Source organism: Polypterus senegalus, unplaced genomic scaffold (genome assembly GCF_016835505.1).
Source record: "Polypterus senegalus isolate Bchr_013 unplaced genomic scaffold, ASM1683550v1 scaffold_1713, whole genome shotgun sequence".
Classification (NCBI taxonomy): Eukaryota; Metazoa; Chordata; class Cladistia; order Polypteriformes; family Polypteridae; genus Polypterus; species Polypterus senegalus.
Genome location: NW_024377796.1, coordinates 1508 through 13865, shown reverse-complemented (window position 1 = coordinate 13865; position 12358 = coordinate 1508).

Below are 12358 nucleotides of genomic sequence, written 5' to 3'. Positions count from 1 at the left end.
GGCACAGTGTTAGTGTGGCTGCCTCACAACAATGAGGCCAGGGGCTCATGTCTGCATGGGTTTCCTCCTTCTGCTCCAGTTTACTATCACAGTCCAAATACATGCAGGTTAGGTGGTTGGTGATGCTAGATAGGCCCTAGTGCATGTGTTTGTGTGTTTAACTAGTAATAGTAATATATTGGTACCTTGTCTAGGGATTGTTTCTGCCTTGTGCTCCATTCTTGCTGGATAGGCTCCAGATTCCCCATGAACGTGATCAGGATAAAGTGGGTTTGATGGATGGATGGATGAGTGGACAATAAAGGAAAGACAATGTAACTACACCATGCAGCAGGGTCTCCAGTCTATACTGGTATACAATGGAAAAAAGGTATTAGATCATAAAAACATTAAATAAAAATCTGACAAACAAGAGTAGACCATTCAGTTTATCAAACTCTTGTTTAGTTAATAGTTGAGCTCTCCCAATATCCATCCATCCATCCATCCATTATCCAACCGCTATATCCTAACTACAGGGTCACGGAGGTCTGCTGGAGCCAATCCCAGCCAGCACAGGTTGCAAGGCAGGAAACAAACCCCGGGCAGAGTGCCAGCCCACCACACCCCAATATCTCACATAGATATTTTTTTTTAAAGATTATCAAGTACATTGCTCCAAGTACATGTCTCGGTAGATTATTCTAGCTTCCCTCAACTCTGTAGAGAAGTGCTTTCTAGCTTCAGTCTTAAATACATTCCCCTCTAATTTCCACTGTTGTCTTCAAGTACGTGATTCACTCTTAAAATGAAAGAATTCTGTTGGATCTACTTTAAAAATGCCTTTGAGGGTTTTGAAGACCTGGATTAAGTCCCCACGCAGTATCCTCTTCTTGAGACTAAACAGACTTAATTCTCTGAGTCTGACAGCGCACAATATGTCCTCAAGTCCTGAGATGCACCAGGTTACTCATCTCTGTACAGCTTCAAGAGCTTCTATGCCTTTAATAACATAGTGACCACTGATACAATTAAGTAAATGAAAAAAAGGTTGCTGAGATGTTGTCTACTTCTTTTTGAAGTATGCTTTATCAGAGATAAAATTGCATTACTTGTGTTTGAAAAAGTATACTGCAGAAGTTACTGAAAGATATGAAGTAGGACTAATGAATTCATTATTGAAAGGGAATCTGTTAATTAACCAAATAATAAATATTATTGTTGTTATTAGTTATAAATAATCATCCATTCCCAAATTTTATTTTACTTTACAAGGCATCTGATGCCTACCATGACTACTTCTGCCATAGGGAATTAACCAAAACTGGACAAGATGCCAGGTCATTGTGTGCAGACACCTTCAATCACATCACTTCCTAACTGATCTAATATAATGTCTTTAGCTTGTGAGAGGAAACCAAAGACAGTGTTTCTGGAGAATTGTTACAAGACCAAACAGAAAATATAAAAATTCCTTCCAAAGAGCTCCATACCTTAGTATAAAATCTGGACTCAAATGTTAAATATGACTGCTGTGATCACATGACCTTTTATATTTATTATTCAGGGCAGGGTCGTGGGGCAGCTGGGGCCTATTTCAGCAATCACTGGTTCAATGTGGGAACAGCACCTAGACAGAGATGCCAGTACATTGCAAACTGAACACACACAATAGATAACATTCAGTATTGATAATTCACCTAACCAGCATGTATTTGGACTGTACAATGAAACCAGAACACCTATCACTCTTAAAAAGAAAGGTAAAAGAGTGGTTTTTCAGAGCAATGCCAAAGGGGATGAATTATTCGTTCCAAAAGACCCACCCACATGATGATTCTAGAAAGAACCTTTGTTTAGTTTTATCTGTAGCAGAATCCATACAGTAAATAGTCATGAATAGATGGTAACAGATATATGTAAAACCATTGGATCATGGTTTTAAAAGGACTCTTGCTACATACAGTAACACAGGCTAATTTCAGGTTTTCTTAATCAGTTGATGTCCTGCTAGGCAGACTAACAAACATTAAAGATTTAGTGGTTTTATTCCTACGTTTTTCAAGAAAAAATAACAAACTTCATATGAAAACAAATATAACCAACTTCATATGCCTTTCCCAGAATTAAATTGTGTTTTGACAAGCAATGTTTCTACATGGAACCACACAATTAAGTAAAGAACTCTACAGAGAGATTAAGGAAACTTTAATTTTTAAGCGTGTAGAGAAAACCCATGTAGACACAGAGAGGACATGCAAACTCAACGTAGGGAGCACCAAGAACTATATTTATCATGTAGTATAGCAGTAATGACATCAGGAAATGAACGTTGTAGCAGTAAAGTTTTAATTCAAATGCATGAAAACGAGAAGTATAAAGCAATGTACATCATGATAAGTTGGCCAAATTCCTAGCAGGCTGGAACGTACGTTAATGCGTACAGAATATTTCACAAGCACGTTCAGTTTAACAGAAGGGTCTTACAAACTGCGCAGATGCGAAAAAAAGAGGACGAGCCTCTCCCAAAAGACGTTAGGAGTTTCACTTGAACAGCGGCTATTACGATAAAAAAAATGCAGAAGCCGCTCTCCTTACCTCTGTCTATCAAAATATTCAGCGAACCACATCCTTTGTCTCTCTCTCTCTCTCTCTCTCTCTCTCTCTCTGTCTGCGGCACATGAAACATTTAACGTCAGAAAAAATATAATTAGTGATTTGGAGAAATCCCCTACAGAAAAGCAAAACGTCGAAACAAGCCAGTATTATCCAGCGTTCTGAAATGGTGCACTCTGACCAATTCTTTTAGCCAAAGCTCACTTCTAAACTAGCAAAAGCCACTAATGTGTAATTTGCCCATCAGACAGTATAAACGAACGTCCCGACACATCTTTAGCCTGAGGAAGTGGCACTTCAATGCGGAGTCGCACTCTTCGACAAAACATCGGGTACCCTTAAAACACCCATTTATTTTTCACAAAGGCTGTACTGAGGAAAGCTTAACATAAAATAAGAATTCTATTCAGCCCAGATCAAACTGTAGTTTTGACTAGTTAAGGTTGAAATGAATTTTTCGTGTGCACACCTCTGGATGGAATGTGCCACATGCTTGTGAGGTGATGACACCTTTCTATATATCATGCACTAAATAACTGTACAAACAACTAAAAAAATATTGAAATATGCTGCATTACTATCAGATCCGTCTGAGTTACTCAAAATAAAGCTCGCCAGTGCTACCACGGGCATTCCGTTTAACAAACGTAAACTTATATTGAAGATACAATAAATGCATGTAGAAAGACGCCTTTTATTAAATAAACTCTTCGGTAAACGTTAGTCAGTACCCCGATAAAGCAGATATCCACAAAAATGATCGAATTTACAGAGACGAGGCTGCGTCAGTTACCTACACAGCCAGATAGTTAAAAATAAACAGCAGTAACCGTTTCTGCTTAAAAAAACAAAAATCCCATCCGTTTGCATGACTGTGTCAAGTTAGACTGAAAAACACGTGCAGCTGGAGATATGACAAGCCTTCTTTTGCACGTTATGCGAGGAGAATGCTTTCGTATCTCGCAAATGCCTCCTCGGCGCAGCCACTTATTATGAGGGTGTGTGCGTGTGTCTGTGTTTTAACGGCGCGATTTGCTTGGAACTTGTCCCCATGGGCCAGATGGAGATGAGATTGGGGGTGGGTTGACTGCCCAATTGAACATACACGCTGCGCTTAGCTCTCGGCGAGGTGGGAGGCCAGGCGGGTGTGTGCTTCTGCTTGCGTGTGTGTGTCGCGGGAGGGGGTGGTGGGGGGAGCTTGGAAATGGGGGGAGGGACGTTATTGGGAGCGTAGTTTGTCTGCTCTCATTTTTCTCCTGGGCGGAGTAACGCTGCCAGGCTCTGTCCCCGTGAGCTCACTGTGGTTAATAAAGTGTTATGCAAAGCACATGACCTTGGTGTTTAGTCCGAGAACCGAAAATACGGCGTATACATTTTACAGTGAAACTTTCGGCTTCAGGTCTTCGGTTCACAGTGCATAACATAGCCTGAAAAATGTATTTTACGTGAAGTTAATGAATTCCAACCGAAAAGATTCTTAATCAGGCGACATCACTGTCTAGCAATTCCGACGTAACGGCGCTTTTAAGGGGATCAAAGGTTCAAGTGTAATTGAACCCTTTTGTGACTTCGGGTCAGTCACGTTGAGTCCTTTCGTATTCTTTCCCGTTTGGTGGTGTACTTAGTACAGTATACACCTTATTAGGTGTTTGTTTGTAATAACACAAACCCGTGGAACTGTTTATGTGTTAAAATTACGAAATCGTAATGTTTCAAGGCGTTTGTATTGCAGTAAATTATCTATATACACGTTTGAGACTCATTATAATGTGCGCAAAAGATTTCATGCATTCAGCAGTGGCGTATTCTGGAATAAGTAAATGGAAACGGTACAACTGTTGTCCTGGAAAACGGGAGCTGCTGTGTGGTTGCAAACACACATCCCGCTGCGTTCACGGAAGCTCGGGCCTCCGCACTTTCAACTGTTGCTGCGAGCGAGCAGGTGTTCAGCCCAGAGTAGGATCAGGCGAGATCAGCTGGTCTATGAAAACCAGGGAATCGTGACAGACCACGGCGTGCTGGCTGTTACGCAGCCTGAAATCAGAGCGGCACTTCATTTCGAAGCGTGCGTAATTACAGCGAGTGGCACATGACGTCTTTAGTGTACTAATAGCTGTCTCTGAATTCAAAAGGAGGAAACGTTAATTAACCTAAAAAATGCTGCCAGCACAATGGTCGTTATAGTCAGCTTCTAAATAGTCTATCTTCTAGTTGTCAATTAATTACATATAATACATCTTTCAGAGCAAGAAAGAACGATATCCTTAACCACAAAAAGTCTTACACTGTGCTTAAAGAACGCACCTAATATAATAAACTGAATTTATGTTAAGTGGTCTTCACGGCATATACTGTAAAATGTGTTCTATAAGGGGTGCAAAGTACAGCCGAATGTACAATATATTCATCGTTTTGTTAAACGGCTAGTAATTAACCATTGTTAGAGACATATAACCTGACTGATTGGACTGATGCAGTGTCTGAAATGTTACAGAAATGGATTGGTACCTCATCAGGCAGTAAACTCGAAATTTAGCAAATCAGACAGCGCTCAGCTTGTTACAGTCTTTGAAAATCCCAACGTATTTACGTATTTTAAAGATGTGCACTCCGGGACAAATACGTATTACTAATATAAGACGTTAGCGTGGTTAATATATGCGTAACAATGAACTGTATAATAGTTCAGCTAAACAGAAACAGCAGGCAGACCTAACATATGCAACTTTCATTGTGCCTTTGTAATTATAGGAAATTTTAACGGCCTGTTACTGAACTGACGGCTTCCTGCGTCCCAAAAGCACTTCGGAGACTATCCTCTTGAAATGAGGCCAACAACGGATACGTCGCCCCCGGAGGCCCTGTCAGGTCAGCTGCCTCACAACCAGTGACTAAAAAGTGAGATGGCTTGCAGAATACTAGAGCTGGCAGCTAGCTGCAAATAGGCAGCGTCACGGCATGAAAAGGACCACCCTGAAATATCGGTAGGATTTCAGAATACTGCCAGTCACCATTCCTCGATTTTTTTTTTTTAAATAGGAACGTTCGTAAACTAGATGATACATCCACTAAGTCAGTCTGATTTATATTCTCCGATAAAATAGCGGCTTGTTTTTGATGTATTCTCAATACAAATAACCGAAATCTTCCAATTACGCCGTGTTTATATTAATCAAAAAAACGTGATCATTAAGGTGATATGTTCCAAGACCTGAAGTGTTTGCAACTATGCTTAGAAGTCATAACTTACATGGATGCACCCCGTCACCAACATACAGTCATGTTACATGCTTACATGAATACAGTTACAAGGACATTCACCTGAGTAATAAGGCGGCGCAGTCGCGGCTGGCTCAAAAATACAAAGGTTTAGATTCGATTATGAAAAAAAAAACACTCACTAAGGGTGCTTTATTAACAAAAATAAGTATTTTCACAAATATATGTGCTTCACTGTCCCTCCCTCCATTCCCCATTCGTCTGATCACAGTTCGTTCTGTTATTAAATACGACATACGGCTCACATATATATATATATATATATATATATATATATATATATATATATATATATATATATATATATATATATATATATATATATTCTACAAGGTTGCACGATGCTGACTGTATTAGATAGTCGATACAGTGTTTTCGCTCCAATAAGAAGAAAGCGACTAAGCGATTCGCGTTACCTTTCTCGCGTACTTTTTATTTGATTGGACCTGTTGTTTTACGGACTCGTCGAAAATATCTTCACGTAGTCATGTGTGTCTATATAATAACTTGAAAAGTAAAAGAATAAATTAACTCCGGACCTGAAGTATACATTCATCGCGGGGTACAGTGTCTCATTACCGAGTCCGTTTTAAGGTACAGATCATCCTAATTAAAGGACTCGTGACTGAATGCCTGAACCGGGGTCAGTAAAGGAAACCCACCAACACCAGTGGACCTTGGAAACACAATCCTGAAAGAATACCCTAGTTTGAAATCGAGCGGAGCTCCAAGAGCCTTAATTGGGCTTCGCTAACCTCCAGCTGCGCCACAGTACAGCCTGATTTTTATAATCCATATTTGAAAATTGCGTGGATAACTGCGCAATATGAGTACTTAAACCTGTCTCCAAATGTTACATAACTAAGGGCTCGTGTATTACAAAAAACCTTTACGGTCCTACCTTTATTGGACCATGACGTAAAATTGTATACTGAAAGCCCTAAAAAGTATATACAAATCGAAAAATACAGCATATCAACTTATTGGCGGGTACTGTAGGAGAAGAGAAAGAGCACCAGCACGTAAGCCGTGCACAGGCAGAATTTAGCATTTCTATGAAAATGTGTGCTGCCTGCCATCTGTTATTCGTGTGCGGTGGACCAGATGCGCTAATAGATTTGGTCAGTCATTTTCTCCTCAAGGGAATTTGCCTTTGCTGGTATATTTGTGCATTTTATCAGCAATCCCAATTTTTAAAAAATATGTATGTATTTATTTATTTATTTAAATCTTATATACTCTACACTTCTCTGTATTACTGAATACCACATTTTTCACCCGGCTCATAATACTCAGAAAGTAATGGAAAATAAGATAAAATAAATAATGATATATCATAGAGACGCAGAGAGCCAGAGCCTATTTAATCAACAACTGGGCTCAAATATACCCAATTATATGAAACAATAAAATTAATACGTTTTATAAATTAGACATTACAATAAGTCTTACAAGAGTCCATATATTTATAAGTTGTGTCTTAAAAAGTGTGGCACAGTGATTCAGAGGTTAGTGTAGATGCCTCACCTCTTCTACATCAATAGATTTAAATATTAGATTCATTGGTAACTCTGAAAGAAACAAGTGTGTGTATGCATAAAATTGACTATCATTCTGTGTATTCCATGCAGTTTGTGAGGAAAATTGGATTATATGCAAAAAAAAAAAAAAAAATCTTCTGTCTCCTGGACTTGTAATTATATATATTGATATAGTGATTAAACAAATATAACAAACAACAAACAGGTGCTAATGATCAGTTACATAATGTGCAGGCTGTACAAAAATGATTAACTGAGGTAGAAACAGCCGTGTAGAAGGATTAGCCAAGGGATAACCATACTAACAAGGTGAGGTTGTGGCAGATGAGGTGGTTTTACCAGCAAATTTTCCATAATGGAAAACTGTGAGCATAACAACAAGGTGGTCATCCCGCATCATCAAGGTCTGTCCAAGGCAGAAACTTAAGAAATATCGTAGTAGTGAGGTATTTACAGATGTGATGTCCAAGCTCTTCTGCAGAAGTAAAACAAATAGGAATGGATGAGGAGCGGAGATGTAGTAGTCAGCCATGGAAACTAAGTGCAGCAAAGAAAAAATACATGAAAGTTCTTTCCCTTCAAAATCAGTACACCCATCTACAGTCCAGAGAAGTCTTATCAGAAATTACCTTAATGGAAGTGATTACTCTGGGGTGGAAATAAAGCCAAACAACTTACCTATACACAAAAATACCAAGACTGAGGTGAAGACAACATGGCAGCAAGTGGTATGGACTGATCAGTCAAAAATGTAAACTTTGGAGTCTAACAGAAGGCAGTTTGTCCACCAAAGGGATGGAAAGTGCAGTGCATGGATGAAGGCCTGCAGGCAACAGCGAAGCACTCCGGAGGTCATGGACTATTTCCTCAAATGAAGTTGGCAATTTGTTCACAATTGATGGTCTTCTCACTGTTCATATTTAGAGGCATATTCTTATCGATAACAGAATATCATCAGGGAGGCATCTGATCGATCCCAACTTCATTCTGCTGCATGAAAATAATCCCAAAAACATGGCCAAGATTTAAAAAAATATATATGTATATAACCAGTAAAAAGAAGAACAGGGAATCCTGTAACAGATGGTATGGCCCCCACAGAGCTCTTATCTCAACATCATCCAGCCAGTCTGGGATTACTTGCAAAGACAGAAGCCAGTAAGACAGCTAAAGTCTACAGAGGAATTGTGGTAACTTTTCTAAGAAGTTTGGAACAACCTGCCTAGTGAGGACCTTCAGAAACTACACACAACTGGATCTAAGAGTACTGCTGCTGTTTTTAAGGCAAAGGGTGGTCACGCCATACACTGAGGTTATTTATATTTTATTTCTATTTACTGTTTTATCTAGAAAGTTTATTGATTAATAAAAACTATTCATAGCATAATTTCTGAAGCATTTCTGCTATAGCACATTTTTCTCAAGTGCTTAAGACACATTTTCATATATAATGTGAGAAATAAAAATGTGACAGACAGTCAAATAAAGTTTTGGGGAACCGCCCCGTATAATGTCCAACGGACAGGTCAAAATAATGCTGAAACAAAACAGGTTCAACCAAGCATTTGACAAACTCATAAGGTAAAACGGGGGCTATTTATATAGAAACAGAAATGGCTACAGGAAATTAAAGGGGGGAAGTGACGTCTTGTTTCGGACTTCTTTGTGACGTCATCAACGAGGGCCGGAAGTACACTTCGGCCATTTTTGCTCCACAATACATCGGTTTACTTTTCTTATTTGCTTCTGCAGAGAAAGAAAGAGAAAGGTCAGTACCCTTTTTTTAACCCTTCGTCTTTTGACTGTCTACTCGCCGTGGGTTTTGTTGACTGTCTCCTAATTGCGCATGGGTGACAATACATATGCATATGCAACCGGTCAAAAGTTTTTATTTGAAATGCAATGAATGACCTAAAATGATGAAAAGGTAAGCAGTACGCTGCCAGATGTTTAAATGTAAAGTTTAGGTTAGCAAAAACTGAAATATTACAGATGGACCTTCTTCACAGAACAATTAATAGGTTACAAATTACAGATGTTCTGCAGCAATTAAAGTAAATTAAGCCATGTAAGTTTAAGCAAACAATTTGCACAGGTGTCCCAAAACCTCTGTTAATTACTTAAAATCCTCTGTCTTAAAGCAGACTTGGAACAGACTGTGTTACTATATCTTCTGAAGTACTACTTGGACAATATGACACTGTAGAAAGTTATACATTCCAGTAATAATGGCAAGAAATGGCAATCAACAAATGAAATGAGACAGAGTATTATTCCCCTTTAAAGTGGAGGACTTTCATTTAGAGAAATTGCCAAAAAATATTAAAGTGTCAGTGAGTATAGTGTCCTACACAATCCAAAGACAAATGGAAACTGGAAGAAACTGTGATAAGAAGAGATCTGATAGACCCAAAGTCACAACCCAATCAGAAGCCAAGTTTCTGAGGGTCACCGGCTTGCATGAAAAGCACATCACAGCATAACTTCTTCAAGCACAGCTTAACCGTGGTTGGAAAAAGCAAGTCTCAGTTTCCACTATGAAGAGGAGACTTTGTGCTGCAGGTTTGACAGGATGAGTGGCAGTGAGAAAGCTATTCCTTAAAGGACAAAACAGGGCTTTGAAATGCTGGCTGTGGACTACTGCAGAATGAAAGAAAGTTTTATGGACTGATGGATGAAAAATTTAAATCTTTGGGTGTTTGTACAATATCAAGTTAGTAAAAGGATGGTTCCTCATTGTGTGACACCAACTGTCAAACATGGAGGAGGAAGTATTCTGGTCTGGTGTTCTTTTGCTGGAAGCAGAGTTAGTGACTTGTACAGAGTGACTGGCATTCTGAATCAAAAGGTTACCACAGTTTGGTTGCTATATCAGCAAAAGGTGGCTACTTTGATCATTCAAAATATGAAAAGAATTTTGTACACTTAGCAATTCATTGACTTTTTATTTGCCATTGTTTATTTGTTTTGTCTTTATTTCATGAAACATTAAGACATTAAAGTGTGTTCATTTCCATAAAAACTGAAGAAAATGAGGTGTTCTAAAACTTTTGACCAATAGTGTATATAAATATACATATATATGGGCAAGTGCATGTGCTCTTGTATGGGAGATGGGTTCCCCCACCCTCTACCACTCTGAGGTTGATGAGGCCAATTAGCCTTATGTTGCAGCCCATCTAGAAGAACAAAATCAACCCTCATTGCTTTGTGGGTACACCCTATATGGTTTGTTTTTGTTAAAATCTGCATTCTTGCAAGTTCTTCAGTGTCACTGATGCCAAGTTTGATTGCCATTTGCCATTCCCTTGGACAACAGCAGCAATGTGGAGAAAGGGAACATACTGCATGGGTAACAGTTGATTCTTCTCATTTTCTTCTCAAGGCTTGCACCCTGGAGAGCACACTCCAGCCTCACTTCACAGTACCGGTCACAATACGAGAAGCAGAAGTCTACATCTTATAAGTCTCTGCATTCAATTGGCATAGAGTGAAGTGGCAGGTGCTGCTTCTGATGGTGAGAGAGATTTTAGGATCTAATTGGGAAGCTACTGCCTGCCTCAAACTTAGCTCTCCCCAGACAGATAGGTGTTGTCTTGCCATTGTCCATTTGCTATGCTGTGTGTATGGGGATCAGGGAAACCGTGACAAGTGGATGGATAATTCCAACACCAGGTACAACAGAGAAAATTCAAAACTATCATGTCTTCAAGATAGGCACTTGTAATGTAAGGATCATAACTCCAGGCCCTACAGAAGATGCGCAAGATATCAGTGATGCTCACAAGATCACAGAGCATAAACAATAAAACTTAGCAGACTGCACGTGGACATTGTTGTTCTCCAAGAGGCAAGGCTATCATCCACTGGAAACCTTTGAGAGGAAAACTTCATTTTTCTTTTCTGGCATGGAAAGCCACCCAAGGGATCATAGCATTGACTTCACTATAAGAAACAGCTTCATTTTCTTAATCATTCCACCAACTGAGGGAACTGAAATATCACTCAAAGTCCAACTTAAATTTTTAGTGCCTATATACCTCATTTAATTTCTCTTCAGGAAGTCAAAGGCAAGTTCTACAATATGCTTTGTGTGGTCACCAGCCAAGTTCCCTCTCAAGAGACATTTTTTATTCTCAATGACTTCAATGCCAAAGTAGTCAATGATCACCACAGTTTTCCATGCCTGCTTGTGGCAGTTGGAAAGTGGAACGATGAACAAGAATGACCCCTTGAGCTCTGCTGCCAGCATGACCATTGAATCACCAATACCTTCTTCAACACCAAGCCTCAGCACAAAGTGTCATGGGGACAACCACAGTCCAGCCACAGACAGCAACTCAGTCTCATTGTCACAACATTCAGCTTATCTAACGTCAAGACAACACACAGCAACCAGAGCAAAGATTGTGATACCATCCACTCTCTCATATGTAGTATGGCAAAACTTCAGTGATAGCAACGACACTGCTTAATGAAGGAGGTAAGGCCATACATTGATGTCACCACAACTCATGACCCTGCAACGGTTATCGAGTTTGTTCAAGTCCTGAAGGAAGCTTTGTCAGCCTGCCCAACAAGAATGTCAACAAAAGGTCTACAACACTGTAATGTCTACCGTTGAGAAAAAGACAGCTAAGTCTGACGATTGATTCGAGGTCCATTTTGAGGAGCTGCTTCCTCTGATCAAAGAGAAAGGGAAAACATTGGCAGTACACATGCCATCTCCTATCAAGCAGAACTTGCAGATGCTATATTTTGCATGAAACAAGGTCCAGCAGTCTGCCAGGTGGTGTGCTAGTGAATATTGGCTCCATCTCTGTTTCAAGATCCAGCAGGCTGCCAACACTGGCAACATCAGATGGATTTATGATGAGATCAAGCAATTAATTGGTCCCTCACAGAATAAGATGGCCCCAGTGAAGTCAACTATAGGAGAAGTC